An 18,140-nucleotide genomic window follows, 5' to 3' on the forward strand; every position below is an offset into this window, starting at 1 on the left:
CAAAGTATCAACCGGTCAGCAATTGCAGTAAGCCAGAGACGTTTAGAGTATTGGTGTATAAAAAGCAGAGAAGGGACTGATACAACCGCACCCATTATAGGCATGCATAGGCAGCAGTACGGGGTAGATAGAGAAGAGTAAAGAGATGTATACGAATCTTCTAGAATGTTCGATAGAAAAGCATTAACAGCTTGCCTGAGTAACTAAAGCAGGCTAGGGGATGGTTTTTCCCCGGCACATTTCAGAGGGAAACCCGTAAATTATCATCATCACTGTAGCCATCACCACCCATATGTGTTGCTTGGCTTTCGCTCTCCCTTTCCTAATCGGCCGGTTTCCCCTGAGACGCCTTAAACTGTACTGCTCGTCTTTATTTAACCGTTGTTTATGAGACTATTTATGCATCAACATCTTTTTACTTAAAAAGGAAGTAGAGAAAAGGCCGCTGCAGGTGAAGAAAAACTCCGTGTGCCTATAATGACGCTCCTACAGTTTTCAGTCGAACCGCCTGACGTAGCCACTTCTCTTTTGTGCTTATGTGAGTGTTTTTATAACCTTCCGTGGTGGGCGCAGCAAGTCTAGAACTGTAGAGTCCTGCGCTCTACGCGGTTGTACGGAACTGGCAGCCACGCATCGTTACGCAACTTCCCAAAATAACAACACGAGTCGGTTTCGGCACTTGGGAGAGCAGTAAACGAGGGATCCAAAAATCCAAAAGAACAGTGTTCCGTAAACATATGTTTCTCTATATAAATCTTCCAGAGCTAATAAATAAACGCTACATATTGACACGTGTACGTATCTTTATCGGGCGACAACGTTTCGCCGCCAAACAAATTTATCGCACAGCGCGGGACGCGCCTGCATGTATCCGAAGTTTCTGGAAAGTTATCGATGCTTCTATCCGTTGTCTGTTGTCGCCGAACCTTGTGGTATCTTGATTTCATCACCTGACGCGAATGGTGTAGAACTTTGTGGAAGGCACGCGGGTCCCAACGATTAGTCTGGAACATTCGACGACTGCTGTATAAAAGCCGCCGCGCTTGACCCACTGATCAGATTTTCGACGATCGCCGACCGTGTTCGACGGTATCGTTGTGCTATAAGTGTAGCCTGTTCTTGTGGGCACAGGTTCGCCCAATAAAACTTAGTTTTGTCTTTCACAGTATTGCTACTGTGTTCTTCAACGCCACCACCACGTGACATCTGGTGGAGGTGCTTGTGCGTTCATGTACCGAACGCCCCCGCAAAGCCGCGATCCAAGCCCGAGGGCAAAACCAGCATTGCCCAAGACCAGCGTGCTAGCCGCCGACTGCAAGGACTACCCCCTGAGCACGGACTTCTACCTGAGACGAGCAGGAAGATTGCTACCAAGTCCACCCCATGGCAGCCCCAGCGTCCTCTATCGTGCTGCAGCAGCCCAGGGAGCCTCCGACGTTCCGCGGTTCAACATTCGAAAACCCGGAAACCTGGCTCGAGACGTATGAGAAAGTCGCTGCATTTAACAGCTGGAACAGCGACGACAAACTGCGCCATGTCTTCTTCGCATTGGAAGACGCTGCCAGCACGTGGTTCGAGAGCAGAGAAGCCACCTTAACAACCTGGGACCTTTTCCGAAGTGGCTTCCTGCAGACATTCACAAGCGTCGTGCGCCGAGAAAGAGCCCAAGCACTACTAGAAACCAGAGTGCAGCAGCCTTATGAGACCACCGTGATTTTTACAGAAGAAATGAGCCGCCTATTCCGCCACGCCGACCCGGAAATGTCCGAGGAAAAGAAAGTCCGGCTACTGATGCGTGGTGTAAAGGAGGAACTTTTCGCCGGTATGGTACGAAGCCCACCGAAGACTGTCGACGAGTTTCTTCGCGAGGCCACAAGCACCGAGAAGACACTGGAAATGCGGAACCGGCAATTCAACCGCCGCACGAATTCGACAAGCTACGCTGGAATTCAGTCACTGGCCACCGACGACCTGCGCGACGCTATCCGAGCGGTCGGGCGGGAGGAGCTACAGAAGCTGTTCCCGTCATCACAGCCTCAAGTGGCTTCGATTGCCGATGTCATACGTGAGGAGCTCCAACAGCAACTCGTGGTAGCCCCGGAATCGCCGCAGCCTCAGCCGAAAGCGACGGCATACGCCGCTGTAGCCCGCCGTCACGTTCCCCCTCCGCGCCCACGGCAGGGCCCAGTGACGACACGGTTCCGTCGTCCACCACCACCGCCCCCGCCGCCAGCACGCCAACCCGTCACCCCACGCGGCATTCCAAGGAAGACTGACGTTTGGCGCGCCCTCGACCACCGTCCGCTTTGCTATCACTGCGGAGAAGCCTGGGCACATCTACCGCCGATGCCCATACCGGGTGATGGGACTTTGAAAGTTCGCCGTTAACGCGCCGTCGTCGAACTGACGAAGATCCTCCGCCGTCGACGAAGACGACGAAGAGACCATCTCGCCGACATAATAACGACACGCCGCCGTCCCGACGAAGTCAGGCAGCCAGGACTACACCGACGAAAGGCGACTTGACGACACGAGGTTCCAGCTTCAGTTCAACACGATGCAGCCGTAATCCGACGCCAAGACCCAACTGCAACGCCAGACAAAGAACCACCGACCTCGGCGTGCTTCTCGACGGCCACGCAGTTACCGCCTTAGTGGACACAGGGGCTGATTACTCCGTCATGAGTGGACACATCGCCGCCCAGTTGAAGAAAGTTGACTACATGGGGAGGCCCTCAAATTCGGACCGCTGGAGGACACCTCATAACGCCGACTGGGATGTGCACGGCAAGAATTACCATTGACGACCGGACTGACCCGGCCACCTTCGTTATCCTCCAACAGTGTTCATGAGACGTCATACTCGGCATGGACTTCCCCAGTCAACGCGGCGCAGTCATCGACCTGAAGTCGAAGTCAATAACGCTGTCAGAAGATCAAGTGATACCGCCGGATAGCCTTCCTAGTCAGCACGCCTTGAGTGTGCTCGAAGATCAAGTGAGCATTCCGCCTCGCTCCAGCATTGTTATTTCGGTGGGCACCGAAGCATCTGCTGACGTAGAAGGCGTCATCGAAGGCGACCAACGTCTACTGCTCGATCGCGAAAAGACCGCCTTCATCACCCCAGACGGCCTCTACGTGTTCAAGGCTATGCGACTTGGACTGTGCTCGGCGCCTGCAACGTTCCAGCGCGTGATGGACACTGTTTTGGCGGGATTGAAGTGGCAGACCTGTCTCGTTTACTTGGATGACGTCGTTGTCTTCGCCGGAAATTTCGACGATCACCTTAGGCGGCTGGCAACAGTACTAGAGGCCATCAAGTCAAAAGTGCCCGAAAAGCCAGAAAAGTGCCCCTTCGCTTACGATGGGCTTCTGTTCCTAGGCCACGTCATCAGCAAGTCTGGAGTCCGCCCCGACCCGCAGAAGACAGCTGCCATCGCAAAGTTCCCGCAGCCGATCGGCAAGAAGGCAGTGCGTAGATTCCTTGGCATGTGTGCCTATTACAGGCGTTTTGTCAACGACTTTTCACGCATCGCTGAGCCGCTGACACAGCTAACTAAATGTGACATCGAGTTCAAGTGGGAAACGCCGCAGGCCGACGCATTTCAAGAACTCAAACGACGCATGCAGTCGCCGCCGGTACTTGCGCACTTCGACGAGCACGCCGATACCGAAATCCACACTGACGCCAGTAGCCTAGGCCTCGGTGCCGTCCTAGCCCAGAAAAAAGATGGACATGAACACGTGATAGCTTACGCTAGCCAGTCTTTGTCAAAAGCGGAATGCAATTATTTTACAGCCGAACAGGAATGCCTCGCCATCGTTTGAGTTACAGCTAAATTTCGCCCTTATCTTTATGGCTGGCCATTCAAAGTCGTCAGCGACGATAACGCGTTGTGTTGGCTAGCGAATATAAAGGACCTTTCAGGACGGCTGGCACGGTGGAGCCTCAGACTACAAGAATACGACATCACTGTAACCTACAAGTCCGGACGAAAACACTCCGATGCCGATTGCCTATCACGCGCCCCATTGACCCGCGGCCGCAAGATGACGAGGATGACGACGCCTTCCTTGGAATAATGGGCGCGGGAGACTTCGCTGAACAGCAACAAGCGGACCCGGAGCTAAAATACCACGTCGATTATTTGGAAGGGCACACCGACGCTGTCCCAGGGCATTTAAGCAAGGGTTGTCTTTGTTCACGCTTCAAAACAACCTACTCGTGAAGAACTTCTCACCAGTGCCCGCCAACTACCTTCTTGTTGTCCCGTCAGGACTTCGTCCTGAAGTATTGCACGCCCTACATGACGATCCGACCACTGGACACCTCGGATTTTCCCGGACACTATCGAGGATACAAGAAAAGTATTATTGGCCACCCCTGACCGCCGACACCACCCGCTATGTCAGAACATGCCGAGACTCAGCGACGCAAGACACCGCCGACAAGGCCAGCCGGATTACTACAGCCAATCGAGCCTCCTTGCCGACCATTCCAGCAGATCAGGATGGACGTGCTGGGACCCTTTCCGACGTCAACAACCGGAAATAAGTGGATCGTTGTGGCGACGGACTACCTCACCGGCTTCGCTGAAATTAAAGCACTGCCGAAAGGTTGCGCAGCCGAAGTGGCGAAATTCTTTGTCGGAAACATCCTGCTGCGACATGGTGCCCCAGAAGTCCTCATCACCGACAGAGGAACGGCCTTTACAGCGGAGCTCACCCAAGCCATTCTGCAATACAGTCAGACCAGGCACAGGAGTACAACGGCCTACCACCCACAGACGGAGCGGCTGAATAAGACCCTCACCGACTTGTTAGCGATGTACGTTGACGTCGAACACAAGACTTCGGATGCCGTCCTGCCATACGTAATATTCGCGTACAACACGGCGGTGCAAGAAACAACACAGATCACGCCGTTCAAGCTGGTCTACGGAGGAACCCGACGACGACGCTCGACGCCATGCCGCACGTCACTGACGAGGAAAATCTTGACGTCGCTACCTATCTCCAGCGCGCCGAAGAAGCCCGACAGCTCGCCCGCCTGCGGATCAAGAACCAGGAGAGGACCGACAGCCGACACTACAACCTCAGGCGACGCTTCGTCGAGTACCAGCCCGGCGACCGTGTTTGGGTATGGACCCCGATACAGCGACGAGGACTCAGTGAGAAACTACTCCGACGCTATTTCGGGCCCTACAAGGTCATCCGACGTATTGGAGCACTGGACTATGAGGTCGTGCCTGACGGCATTTCGCATTCACAGCGGTGCCGCGCACGTTCTGAAGTGGTCCACGTGGTGCGCCTTAAACCATTTTACGGACGTTGACGAACTTCCTTATTTTTCGTTGTTTTCTTTGCTACGAGTGCTTTTGTTTATTACTTTCGTTTGTTGGCAGCATTGGGTCGATGCTTATTAAGAGGGGGTAATGACACGTGTACTTATCATCTTTATCGCGCGACCACGTTTCGCCGCCTAACAAATGTTATCACACAGCGCGGGACGCGCCTGCATGTATCCGAAGTTTCTCGAAAGTTATCGATGCTTCTATCCGCTCTCTGTTGTCGCCGAACCTTGTGTTATCTGATTTTATCGCCTGAGGCGAATGGTGTAGAACTTTGTGGAAGGCACGCGGGTCCCAACGATTAGTCTGGAACATTCGACGACTGGGGTGCGATTTTGTAGGAATTTTATTACTTTCTCTATGCCTTTTGCCGCCATCACTGCGCAGCCATTGGTCGAAGATGACCGGGCCGCGCCCATTTTCTCTGTCAATCACGCGACGTCAGGAACCCGCAAAAACTGTAATCGTCATAGTGACGTTGACGCACTCATTATGCGGAGCCTAAGGCACGGATTTTTGGCACGGCCAGAGGCAGGGTCGTTTCCGAAGGCATAAAAAAAAATGGCCGCCCCTCTGATCGCTACGGCCGTGGCTCTTCGCCGTCGCCGACGTGAACACGGAGAGCCCGGCGCCGCGTTTGACATGCGGGATGACCATTTTCGACGGCGTTTTCGCCTCTCGAAGGGAACGGTGCACTTTTTGTGCGAGGAACTGGCGGGGGAACTAGAAGCTGAGCGAGCGACGGGACTGTCGGTGGTGCGGAAAGTGTTGTGTGCGCTGCACGTCTTTGCTACCGGGAGCTTCCAAGCGTCCATTGGGAGCGAGGAGACGATCCGTGTGTCGCAGTCGACGGTGAGCGAGTGCGTGCGACGTTTGGCAGAGGCTGTGGTGAAAGCAGGGGCCCGCAACAAGTGGGTCCATTTTCCAAAGACAGCCGAGGAAAAGGTAGCCGTGAAGGAGGATTTCTTTAGGCGCGGCGTTATCCCCGGCGCCATCGGATGCGTAGACGGCAGCCTCATAGCCATTATCGCACCGAAGGGTGAGCGCAAGGCTGTGTTCATGTGCCGCAAGGGATACTACGCCCTCAACTGCATGTTCGTAAGTAAAACTCACGTTTTCTGCAATCCTTTTTGAAAGTTACGTTGCTCTCGTCAACGGGCACTTTCTCTGGTTTACGTTTTACCTCAGATCTGCGACGCGCACATTAAAATCTTGGCCTTGGACCCTCTGCGACCGGGGTCGGACCACGACGCTTTCGCCTGGTGGACGACATGGTTGCACCGGCGGTTCCAAGCGGGGCGCATCGTGAATCCCGGGGAATACCTCCTCGGTGAGAAAAAACTTTTTTTTTTGACGCAGTCGCGCTTCAGCAGCGCATAACGCCGTGTCCGCTCCAACCCAAACTTTCAACCAAACCACAAGAACATGAGTAAGTCCGGAGTAAAAAGAAAATGAAGACATTGACTGCCACCATTGGCAATGTTCGAAGTGTTAAGTTACAAGCAAATTATGGGCGTCTTGCGAGGAGCTGACGAATGGAACACGTATTAGTGCTGACTGCACCCAGTGCCTGCCAGAAGCAGAAGAAACGAACACACATTAGTGCTAATTCTGTCATTGATAGCACCAACAAGTGTTTATTTCTTGTTTGTGGCAGGCACCGAGTAGTGCACTTGTAAATTGGTTGAGAGTTTGTGTAGGGTATGGACATGCTCAACTCATGCTTTTACTTGGGACTCGCAAGCCTGAAGTCTACCTTTGTTGAATGATTCTGTAGCTTTCCTCAGTTGACAACTTGCCTCTCGTCAGCGGAGTACTCAATGTACTACTTCCATCTTTGTGCATGTGACAGTGGCTACTCCTTGGAGCCGTGGCTCCTGACCCCGGTTCCTGGCCATGCTCCAGTGCACACAGCCGAGGGGCAGTACAACACAGCACAAGCCGCCATGCGTTCCGTAGTGGAGAGGTGCATTGGGCTCTTGAAGAGCCGTTTCCGCTGTCTTCAGCGATATCGCACCCTCCTCTACAAGTCGGAACGTGGAGCCAACATTGTCGCGGCATGTGCTGTGTTGCAAAACCTTCGCCTTGCCGAAGGCCACATAGAGTCAGGCGACGACAGCGATGACGACAGCAGCAACGGCAGTAGTTGTGAGCTTGACAATAACGGCGACCCCATGCCACACAGTCTGCCCCGAAACACGGTGTCTAGAATGCACTACTTGAGAGATCGGGCTGTTCGCGGCAATGTGATTGGCATGTTTGGCACAACCCGTGCGCAGCACATGCGTTATCTGAGGTGTGCGCCAGCAGCTGCCACGTCAACAGCAGCGTCAGCTTCGCTAGGTGCATGCACACAGTTTTAAATAATTGCATTGTGCATTTCATGCTGTGAAACTGCAGATACATTTCACGTGCTAAGTTGTACTTGATGTCTGCGTAATGCAAAGCATTCATGATTTGTTGAGAAATGTAAAAGTAGCAAAAAATTAAATTATGGGGTTTTACGTGCCAAAACCCCTTTCTGATTATGAGGCACGCCGTAGTGGAGGGCTCCGGAAACTTCGACCACCTGGGGTTCTTTGACGTGCGCCTAAATCTAAGTACATGGGTGGTTGCACCCCTATCGAAACGTGGCCGCTGTGGCTGGGATTCGATCCCGCGAGCTCGTGCTCAGCAGCCTAACACCATAGCCACTGAGCAACCACGGCTGGTACATAACAGTTGTGTAATGAAGGGTTATGTAAAGCCTGCATTTATTGTAAGGGAAACAGTATCTTTAGTGGTGACATATGAGATTGAAAGCAAGCTAAATATAAGTGCATTTTGAAAGTGTCTGCCACAATTTGCTTGTTGCTGCTGTCGTCATCTAGATGCATGTAGCCTGCTGAATTTTTATTCTTATTCGCATCCCCTTACGCATTGATGGACATAAGCGCCTGTCTCCTCACTTTCTACTAGCACAGAGAAACTCACAAACGCCAAGATGTACAGTGCACGTCACACCTTCCGCTAGATGGAACGTGCTGTTGAACGCGAAACTTCTAGGTCATCCACCATTTTGTCTCGCAACAACGGCAAAGTTCCTTTCGAGTGGCGAAAATGCCGTCCAACTGGTCATCCGACATGTCAAACGCTGTGGCTCCCGCGAAGTCTGTGCACGCACGAGCAGTTGATAGATTTCAACAAAGTGACCTCACTTGTATATAGCAGAACTCAGCAATGTTATACAGTAACATTTGTACAGTGCAAGCTAGCACTAGAAATGTGGTTGCGATGTGTAAATAAAAGCGCTAGAAGAAAACTGCACCTTTCTGTATTTCAGCGTTCAACATACACTTGTTTATGTACACATCACATGCGACAATCTCTACATTGAAGAAGTGTGAGAATCATGAATACTCAGTAGTAGAGACATTATGCAACATATCACAGACACGTTGGAATAAATATTGGATCACAATGTTCTTACATCATAATATATCACAGGTAACGGCATGTATCGTTTAAGAAAACTGTTGTACGCTACACAAGTACACAGTTATAACAACTGGCTTAAGCTGCACCAGAAACAGAAATGAGCAGGTGCTTAAATCGCACGCCAACCGAATATTTATCACAGCGAAATGTATAGGTACATCACTACATGTGAAAGGAACATGCTGTTGTGGCGCTCTGAAACTGAAAGAGCCATAACATCATACTTTGATATTCAGTAAGACAAGCTGCATAAATATTGCACACAAATTGCACCACAAGCGCTAAACATACAATGTATCACAACCTGAACGATTACTGAATGACAACAAAATGTTTGATAATGAGACAGATGTGCAAGAAAAGAAACATTCCAGCTCAGTACGTAGTGACACGAACAAATATGCAACAAACAAAAAATAAACATTATAAATGAAAAAAAAGGAGCATAGGCAAGGAATTTTCATAACTCTTTTTCTTTTTTGCTGTGTATATTGACAGGTTTCTTTCGACATTATATTAAGGCCGGAACTGTCACCATTCTATGACAAGGATTAAATTGTAGGACACTTGCAGTGTGGCGTTGTGCTTAAATTGACACAACTAGGCACCTCAAAATTGCAGTGCCACAGTCGGAATGCCCGCACACACCAGGCCTACTGGCACTTTTACAGGTGAGCCTGATGGTGTGCATGCTCTTATTGCTGAAGTAAACTCTAAGCCAAAAAGGACTAAGAAGGGTAGGGGGGTTAGTCTCTTTGGGGAGCAAGTGCATTGCCACAACCATTAGTCCCTGAAGGACGAAGCATTCGTCCCTTCGAGAGTAACTGCAAAAGGACGAACTGTTCCTCCTCTAGCATTTGCTCCCAAGGGGACTAACAGATGCTCCTTGCACATGCTCCCACAAAGGACTAAATGTTCATCCTTCAAGATGCTCCCCCTCAGACTAACAGTTCGTCCTGTAGGACTAAACATTCATCCCTGTACATACTCCCCACAAGGACTAAATCTTCATCCTTTCCAATCCTCCCCCTCAGACTAACAATTTGTCTTATAGGACTAACAGTTTATCCTCGCAGATGATCCAGTGGGGAGCACCACTTTCTCCCATAGGACCAACTTTTACACTAGCTTTGCACTGCCAGGGATGAATTATTCCTCCACTGGGGATTAATATTTCATCCTCAAACGTCCCCATATAGAGCCTTCTCAGTGTCTGCCTTGGCTGAGGATTGCATGCTGCAACTTGGTCAAAACATTGTCACAACAGGAAAGTGGGGTGGGGGTGTGAAAATAATTTATTTTTAGAGCATCATAAATGCTATGAAACATTACTGCTTCAGCAAAGTCTGTGCCACACGGACAAGTGGTGTCGCTTGTATGCCACTGCTTACACCAATCAGGCGGCACAGTAGGTCAAAAGTTTTCTGTGCTGTTTCTCTCAGTGCAAAAGTTCTGTGAAAAGTCCAGTACAATGCCATTTGTGTGGCGACAGCTTGTAGTAGGTTGGGCGCCTGGATCTCCAGTGCTTCCAGCTGGACCGTAAACTCTGGCAGCTTAAGAATGTTGCCGGTGTAGGTGACAGTCGGTACAACGTGCACCGCTTCAGGCTCCTGGATGAGTGATGCATTGCAAGTGGCCTTAAGAGTAATATCATTCAGAAAAAGCAATATGTATTCAGAATAAGATACATGACGGTTCAGGCATTTAATTTTTTCCCAAACTATGGCAAACCTTTTTTTTTCTTTCTGCTAATTTCTACCCCAAATATTCTTTTCAGTGAACAAATCTCATCAGATAAACTTTCAGTGGCTTTTTGATCAGCTCACTAATATAATTGATGCTGATATGAGCAGTTATAATTTCATAATTTGCACTTGACATTAAGTTTTACAGTGCCCAAAAGATGTATTGAGAAGCAGCCTTGCAAGAGTATACTAACACAAACAGAATTACCACTTATTTGGAAACGTTATGCAAAGTACATGGCTGGAACAAACACTGCAGAAAGTGCATCCTGTTACCAGTGAACTTGCACAGTTCAGCCACCACAGAAACTTTAGCATAAGGAGTGCACAGCCCCATGCTCCCCAGCTGTCTGCATAATTTGCTGTCTCCGCTGAATTTATTTTTCAGAGGACGTAAAAAATGTAAACTTTAGTAAAAAGAAGTAATGATTGCTAAGGCAACAGGGGCTGATGAGTGATCTGGACTTTGCTAGGAGCCTTTTGTATCAATCACACTAAGTTTATACGGATTCACAGGTGCCCATGAATTGCTTTCTGAGCGCTCAGATTGTTTTAGAGATGCTTTTGTGCTCTAAATAAATGCTGCAAAAAATTTTCTGCACTTTCACATCAATCGCATAGGCACCTTAGGTATAGTCATGTTGCTTTTTCGAAACAAGGCATTTTCTAAAATGAGTGATTTATAAAAAGCATAAAATGCGTACTTTATGCCTATTCTACAGTTTAGGAAATGCCCTATTAATGAGACATCAAGACGTCTCGTTAAAATAATGAATGCAAAAGTTGCTTCCCCCTGCACTGCTGTTGATTTCATGTATCTATTTTGCTGCTGCTGTGGGAATATGCATATCCTGAACTTCAGAACAGGCATCAAATAGGCCTTTTATGTTTATAATAAATTACTGGGTTTAGGAAATGCCTTGCATTTGAAATATCCGGCACATGGCTATACCTAAGGTGCCTATTCTATGCTCATACACCATTATCAACCTTGATAGCCTGTTTACAAACAAAGGTACAACCGGACATGGCAAAACCATTGCACCGTACAGCAGCTGTGAGCATTCTAATGTGTTCCTAAAAGAATGAAAGAACTCACGCGACTGCACACAAACGCCTCAACCCTTTCCTTCACCAGGCTGGGCAGCACAAATATGGCCGCGGTGAGCATCAAGTCTGAAAAATAAAAAGGTGGTAAAAAGAAAGATTAATAAATACGGCAAATATGAAAGATGAACTAGCCTCTTGCCGCATACTGAAGTCCAACATCCTGCTTGCTCTCTTTTCTTTGCGTTATATACTATATGCACAGCAGTTTGTATCCCCTAACTTTTAATATACAAAACCTAAAACTCTAGTAGCCACAGGCTTTTGTTCATTCTGCTCTTTAATAATGGTGGTAACCACAAGCAGGGGTGCCGATGCTGAGATATAGTGTTTGCCACCTGCCTCAAGCTTGGGAAGCATGCACATGACGTAAGTCACTAAGCACCGTTGCCACAGTTGCAGGCACACTACACGCTTTTAATAGATCATAACCAAAACATTCTGTGCTGCTGAGTCCTTGTGCAGGACCACTACGTGCATGTCACTTGTAGAAACGGAAGCAGCTCATTGTCACTACACTGATGCATGGTCAGGAGTAGAGCACGTATGAAAAAACCTTACTGCACAGACACTCCCAAGGCATACACGTACACATGGTTCTCTAGCCAATGACAGCATGAGCTTAGTAGGAAACGCACTGCACACAGCTAATTAAATATGTTTCACTCTAGGTGACAGCAGGTGCTGCATTTCCATGAAATGGTACTGGTTTTCACTCAGCAGCAGATTGCTATACTGTCATTTCATACAAAACATCCCAGACACCTAAAGTGACCATCAGCGATTTTCTTGAAAAAATTGGGCTAGATGGCTATTGTGTGCATAAGGTTTCACCAAAGTAATATTAGTTGCAAAAAATGTTTTGATCATGTGAGCGCTGAGATCTCCGCAAGGAAGCAAAAGTTGGTTGCAAGTACATATGTTTTAATGAGGTCTGAAACTAGGTGCAATAGCAAATTTTATTTTAGACCATTGTATTAGCATCCTTCTTTCATATGACGTCATAATTGAATGCATTTTACAATTTTCCATGTTTATTTGGCTCAGTAAAAATGCAATAAAAGTTGCATTTTCCTAACTTTTTTCAATAAACTGCGTTATTTTTTCAGCTACTATAATTTTTCTCCCTTTTTGCCTGTTGCTATAGTGTATGCTAAATATAATTTGGAATTATTAATAAATATATCTTTTGAGAAGAATACCTCCAAAGTTGGGAGGAAATGAATTTTATGCAATATTCAAGCCAAATTTAAGCATTAAAGCTCTCCTGATAAAAGTATGTCAGATAGCTCAATATACGCACCAAGCACTTAGCTTGCGATTCAGAAATTTTCGTTCGAGTATATTTTGCCTGAAGCAAGAAAACAATATTTGAAGTCGACATCCAACATCACCAGCAGGCACTCTATACATGCCACTGCCCTCGTCGTCTGCGCGTTGTCTGCTCTTTTCCTTGTTATCTGCCGCCCAGCAGACTATGGCTAGTATATGGGGTGATCGTTTTTCAGTTTTATGGAATTTTTCAAAAATCCCGGGTTGCAGATACCACTATTCTAGTCCTTGAGCTGAATTGTTCAGAGAGGTGTACATGCACCAAAAATCAAAACACATCTTCAACAAAATTACGAGCGCTCACTAATGAACTTCCTAATTAGTTATTGTACGGCACATATTGATTGTCAGGCGCATTCATTTAGAATGAATTTCCAGAATGACACCGATGTCAAAATACTTCCCAAAGTATGGGATGAAATAGTTACTCTTGTACTTCAATGCATAAAAGCATTTTGTTAAAGAAAAGTAAGTGGACCAACAGTGAATCTTTACGGAGAGTTTGATGGCGCATATCGAAACTGGTGGCATTCTGGAAATTCATTCAAAGTGCACATGCCTGTCAATCTCCCCAGATACAGTGTGTAAATTTCAATACGTATTTCAATTAGGAAATTGATTAGCAAACATTTGTTATTTTGTTGAATATGTGTTTCGATTTTTGATGCAAGTAATGTCCACCCCTCGGAACAATTCAGCTCAAGGACTAGAATTATGGTATCTGCAGTAACCAATTTATAAAAGTTAAATAAAACTGAAAAATGAGCACCCCGTATGCTAGCTGTTGATCGCTGGGTGGCAGATGACGAGGAGAAGAGCAGACGACAACACACAGACGACGACAGCAGTGGCATATACACAGTGCCTGCTAGTGATATTGGTTGTTGACTTCAAAAATTGTTTTCACGCTTCAGACAAAATTTACTCGACCGAAAATTTCTGAATCACAAGCTAAGAGGTCGGTGCGTATATTGAGATATTTGAAATATCTTGATCTGGAGTGTCTCAATGCTTAAATTTCGCTTTAATATCACAAGAAATTTATTTTTTCCCAACTCTGCAGGTATCTTTCAAAAAAATAATTTTATTATTAATTCCAAATTATTTTTAGCATACAATATGGCAAGAGGCAGAACGGGAGAAAAATTATGGTAGCTCAAAAGCAACGAAGTTTATAGAAAAGATTTCTGAAAACGCAACTTCTATTGCTTCTTTTTTACTGAGCCAAAAAAACAATCAAAATTCTAAAGTGCATTCAATTGTGATGTCATATGAAAGAAGGATGCAAAATACAATCTGTTATTACACCTAGTTTCAGACCTGAATAAACAATATGTACCTCCAACCAACTTTTGCTTCTTTGCAGAAATCTCAAAGAGCACTCATGTAAGCAAAACATTTTCTGTAACAAAATTACTTGGGTGAAACCTTATTCACACAATAGCCATCCAGCCCATTTTTTTTCAAGAAAATCAATGATGGTCACTTTTTGTGTCTGGGGCGTTTGCATGAAATGACCCTATACAAATGTGCACAGAGGCGTCGGGGAAAGCAGGGCAAGTCGGCTGCCTGTTCTACCACCACATCAGCCGCTGCGTATGCTCCTTGGCATTGCATGGCAATGAAATCTTGTTAAAAGTTTGTGCTTTGTGCTGTCTTGTCCATCCCAGTCATTCTCTTTGCACGCGTAATGCGAAACGTCGGATCATTCTTCACTTACGGCAAGTTGTTTTTTCATCAACTTTGATTGCCATTAATTTAACATTTCTTTAATTCAATTAGTAAGTACAAATAATTTCCCCTATGTTGTCCTTTGTGTCATTGTTTGTTGGCTTCTCATGATACAAATGTTTTCATGTGGCACAACAAGAAGTTAATGTACCTTTGCTGAAAGTAAACATACCGTTCTGCTCCGGATGGGGGACGCCATCTTTCATTTTCTCCAGCCCTATAAGGAAATCTTCAAGGTGGCGATTCTTCTGGGCACTTTCAAGAATTTTGTGGGCTATTGGGTCAAGGAATCCTCTTAATACGTCAACCAGGGTCACATTAGTGATTGCTTTAAAATCCTGGAGGACCTAAAAAGTACAAAGTTAGAAAGTGAGAAATTAAGAGCAAGAATTCCAGGCAGCTTTATGGTGTCAGACACTACAGAAGTGCTTCAATTGCTGTGGTAACTGGTTCCTTAAGTTGACACTGGAATGGTGAATGATCTCGCAGGACTGTGATGTTTGTATATCTACAGCTGGAAAACAGCCTGGTGAATCAAATAGGATGCCACCTCCTTTATCACAAGATCTTTAACAGTGGCTCGAGAAGCAGGATAGGAATAGAAGAAAGGGTAGAATTGATGCTTTAATGCCGAGATTTACAGAAATTGGCAGCAATTGAGGTATTAAAGAAAGCTCACTACATTAAATTATGTAAAAATCCATAAGCAGGAAAGAATATGCGGACATTGACCCAAGTATACCATGAAATTACAGAAATTGAATAAGAACAGAAGAGCCGATTTGGCTTCATGCATAGTTTTTGGCGACATGGTCAATGCAGAGTCCTTAAACACTGTGCAGCTTATAAGTTCTCAAGCAATTATCTCAATCATTGAAGACTGCATGCATTAGGTCGCACTAAAATGTGCATCGTGCGAGAAAAGAATGCACAACAAATGCGTACCACGGAGCCAACAGCAAGGGCCGGATATTTTTCAACAATGTCCTTAACACTTGGCGTTTCTTCTGAAATCCACTTCCTCCTCTCAGCAAATGTGCGCATCATAGCATCTAAGAGGTAAATGGTGTCTGGAGAGGCTTTCCTTGCCTCTTTCTGCATGGACTCCACTTGCATGAGTAGGCTCATGTCATCCTCAGCATCGCCCATGTCATGAGCCTGGCAAGCACGGTTATGAAATACAGGATTTTCATGTCATTTATGCAATATGTTGCACCCCACATACAAAAAGAATGACATGGCTGCAAGGAACAAGGCCTAAACTACAATCTATTTTTATAATAAACCTTGGTAGTCTGGAACACAAAAATACATACAGTCGAATCAGGCTATATCGAACTCGCAAAAAAAAACACCTATCAGTTCGATATAGAGCGTAATTCAATATAAGCCCGCTAAATAATTGGATGTCATAAAAGTGCATAACATTTGTAAAATCACTTTAGTGGTGAACCTAGCTTAGTTTCGCATGAAACAGTCCCGCATTTTCTTCTGCTTGAGCAATTTCGCTGTCTGCGACGCACGCACTACTCCACATTGTCTAAGGAGTCGCAGTCGGAGCAGCTGAGGCCGCAACCTTCCGCATTCCCGCAGAAGCACCAGACTAGTGCAAGCGCACCAATAACTTCGGAGGATGTGGGCAAAGGACCGTCGTTGCTTTCCTCGTTGTGCCCACTTTCACTTGTGCTCGGTACAATGTCAGCAATGTAGTCTTCGCTTTCGGGCTCTCCCGTGGTTGCGACACCATTATTTGCACTCACAAACTTATCCACCGTTTATTTGTCAACAGCTTGCAAAAATTCTGACAGCTGACTCCAAACTTCGGCAACGGTTCGTCGCATTTATCAGAATTTACAGTCATCACCAAGCACGCAGAAGCCGTGCCGGCACGGCTGAAACAATTTTGAATGAACCACTCGTACACGGCCTTGCGTACGCGTCGGGCACCACGGGCATTGGGTTTGCGAGTTTGGCCACTTTAGCCCTAATCTCCCCCTTATTCTTCCAAGATCATGCTGAGAGTGCTCCTCTAAATATTGCATGCTGTGGGGACATCCGACTTCTCACCGCGTTCAACTCGATTTAAAATTTCGAGCTTCACGACGAAAGGCAAATTCTACCGCTTCATCACGGCAACACTGCGGCAGAAGGCACACAAGGCGCGCACACAATTAACCAGAAAAGCAGCGAGACAACTCGCACTTCCGCCATCTTGCGCGATGCCGGCACAATAGCCTCCGATTGGCTGTCTGAGCAAGCGCTGCGGGAGGGCCAAGATCATTCTTTGCAGGGGGGTGGCGACTGCTCATCCAAGGCAGCGCATTCTTGGTAGGGAGAGCGCCGCCGGGATTCCCCACCACCGCGAGGGAAAGCCAACTTCTGGGGGCACTTTTCTGCCGCTTGACGTTCGATATATTGTCACGTGGTAGTGACGGTGAAGAAAGAAGCAGTACGGTGGAATACAAAACTAGCTTTTATTGGGCGAACCTGTGCCCACAAAACAGGCTACACTTATAGCACAACGATAGCGGCGAACACGGTCGGCGATCGTCGGAAATCTGATCAGCGGGTCAAGCGCGTCGGCTTTTATAGAGCAGTCGTCGAATGTTCCAGACTAATCGTTCGGACCCGCGTGCCTTCCACAATGTTCTACACCATTCGCGTTACGCGAGGGTATCAGATAACACAAGGTTCGGCGACAACAGACAGCCGGGTAGAAGCATCGATAACTTTCCAGAAACGTCAGATACATGCAGGCGCGTCCCTCGCTGTGCGATTACATTTGTTAAGCGGCGAAACGTGGTCGCCCGATAAAGATAAGTACACGTGTCAATACCCCCTTCTTAAAAAGCATCGACCCGATGCTGCAAACAAACGAAGGTAATAAACAAAAGCACTCGTAGCAAAGAAAAGAAAAAAAATGGCGAAGTTTGTCAGCGTCCGTAAAAGGGTTTAAGGCGCACCACGTGGACTACTTCAGATCGTGCGCGGCGCCGCAGTGAATGCGAAATGCCGTCTGGCACGACCTCATAGTCCAGAGCGCCAATACGTCGGATGACCTTGTAGGGTCCGAAATAGCGTCGGAGTAGTTTCTCACTGAGTCCTCGTCGGCGTATCGGGGTCCAGACCCAAACACGGTCGCCAGGTTGGTACTCGACGAAGCGTCGTCGGAGGTTGTAGTGTCGCCTGTCGGTCCTCTGCTGGCTCTTGATTCGCAGGCGGGCGAGCTGTCGGGCTTCTTCGGCGCGCTGGAGATAGCTAACGACGTCAACATTCTATTCGTCAGTTACGTGCGGCAGCATGGCGTCAAGTGTCGTCGTCGGGTTCCTGCCGTAAACCAGCTTAAACGGCGTGATCTGTGTTGTTTCTTGCACCGCCGTGTTGTACGCAAAGGTTA

At 47.3% G+C, this 18,140-nt stretch overlaps 1 pseudogene; it reads left to right on the plus strand.

Annotated features, from left to right (window-relative positions):
* Positions 1-9,373, plus strand: part of LOC142583691 (uncharacterized) — a 30,033-nt pseudogene extending 20,660 nt beyond the window's left edge.
* The last annotated feature ends 8,767 nt before the right edge of the window (positions 9,374-18,140 follow it).

The sequence above is a fragment of the Dermacentor variabilis genome, chromosome 5, assembly GCF_050947875.1.
Source record: "Dermacentor variabilis isolate Ectoservices chromosome 5, ASM5094787v1, whole genome shotgun sequence".
Lineage (NCBI taxonomy): Eukaryota > Metazoa > Arthropoda > Arachnida > Ixodida > Ixodidae > Dermacentor > Dermacentor variabilis.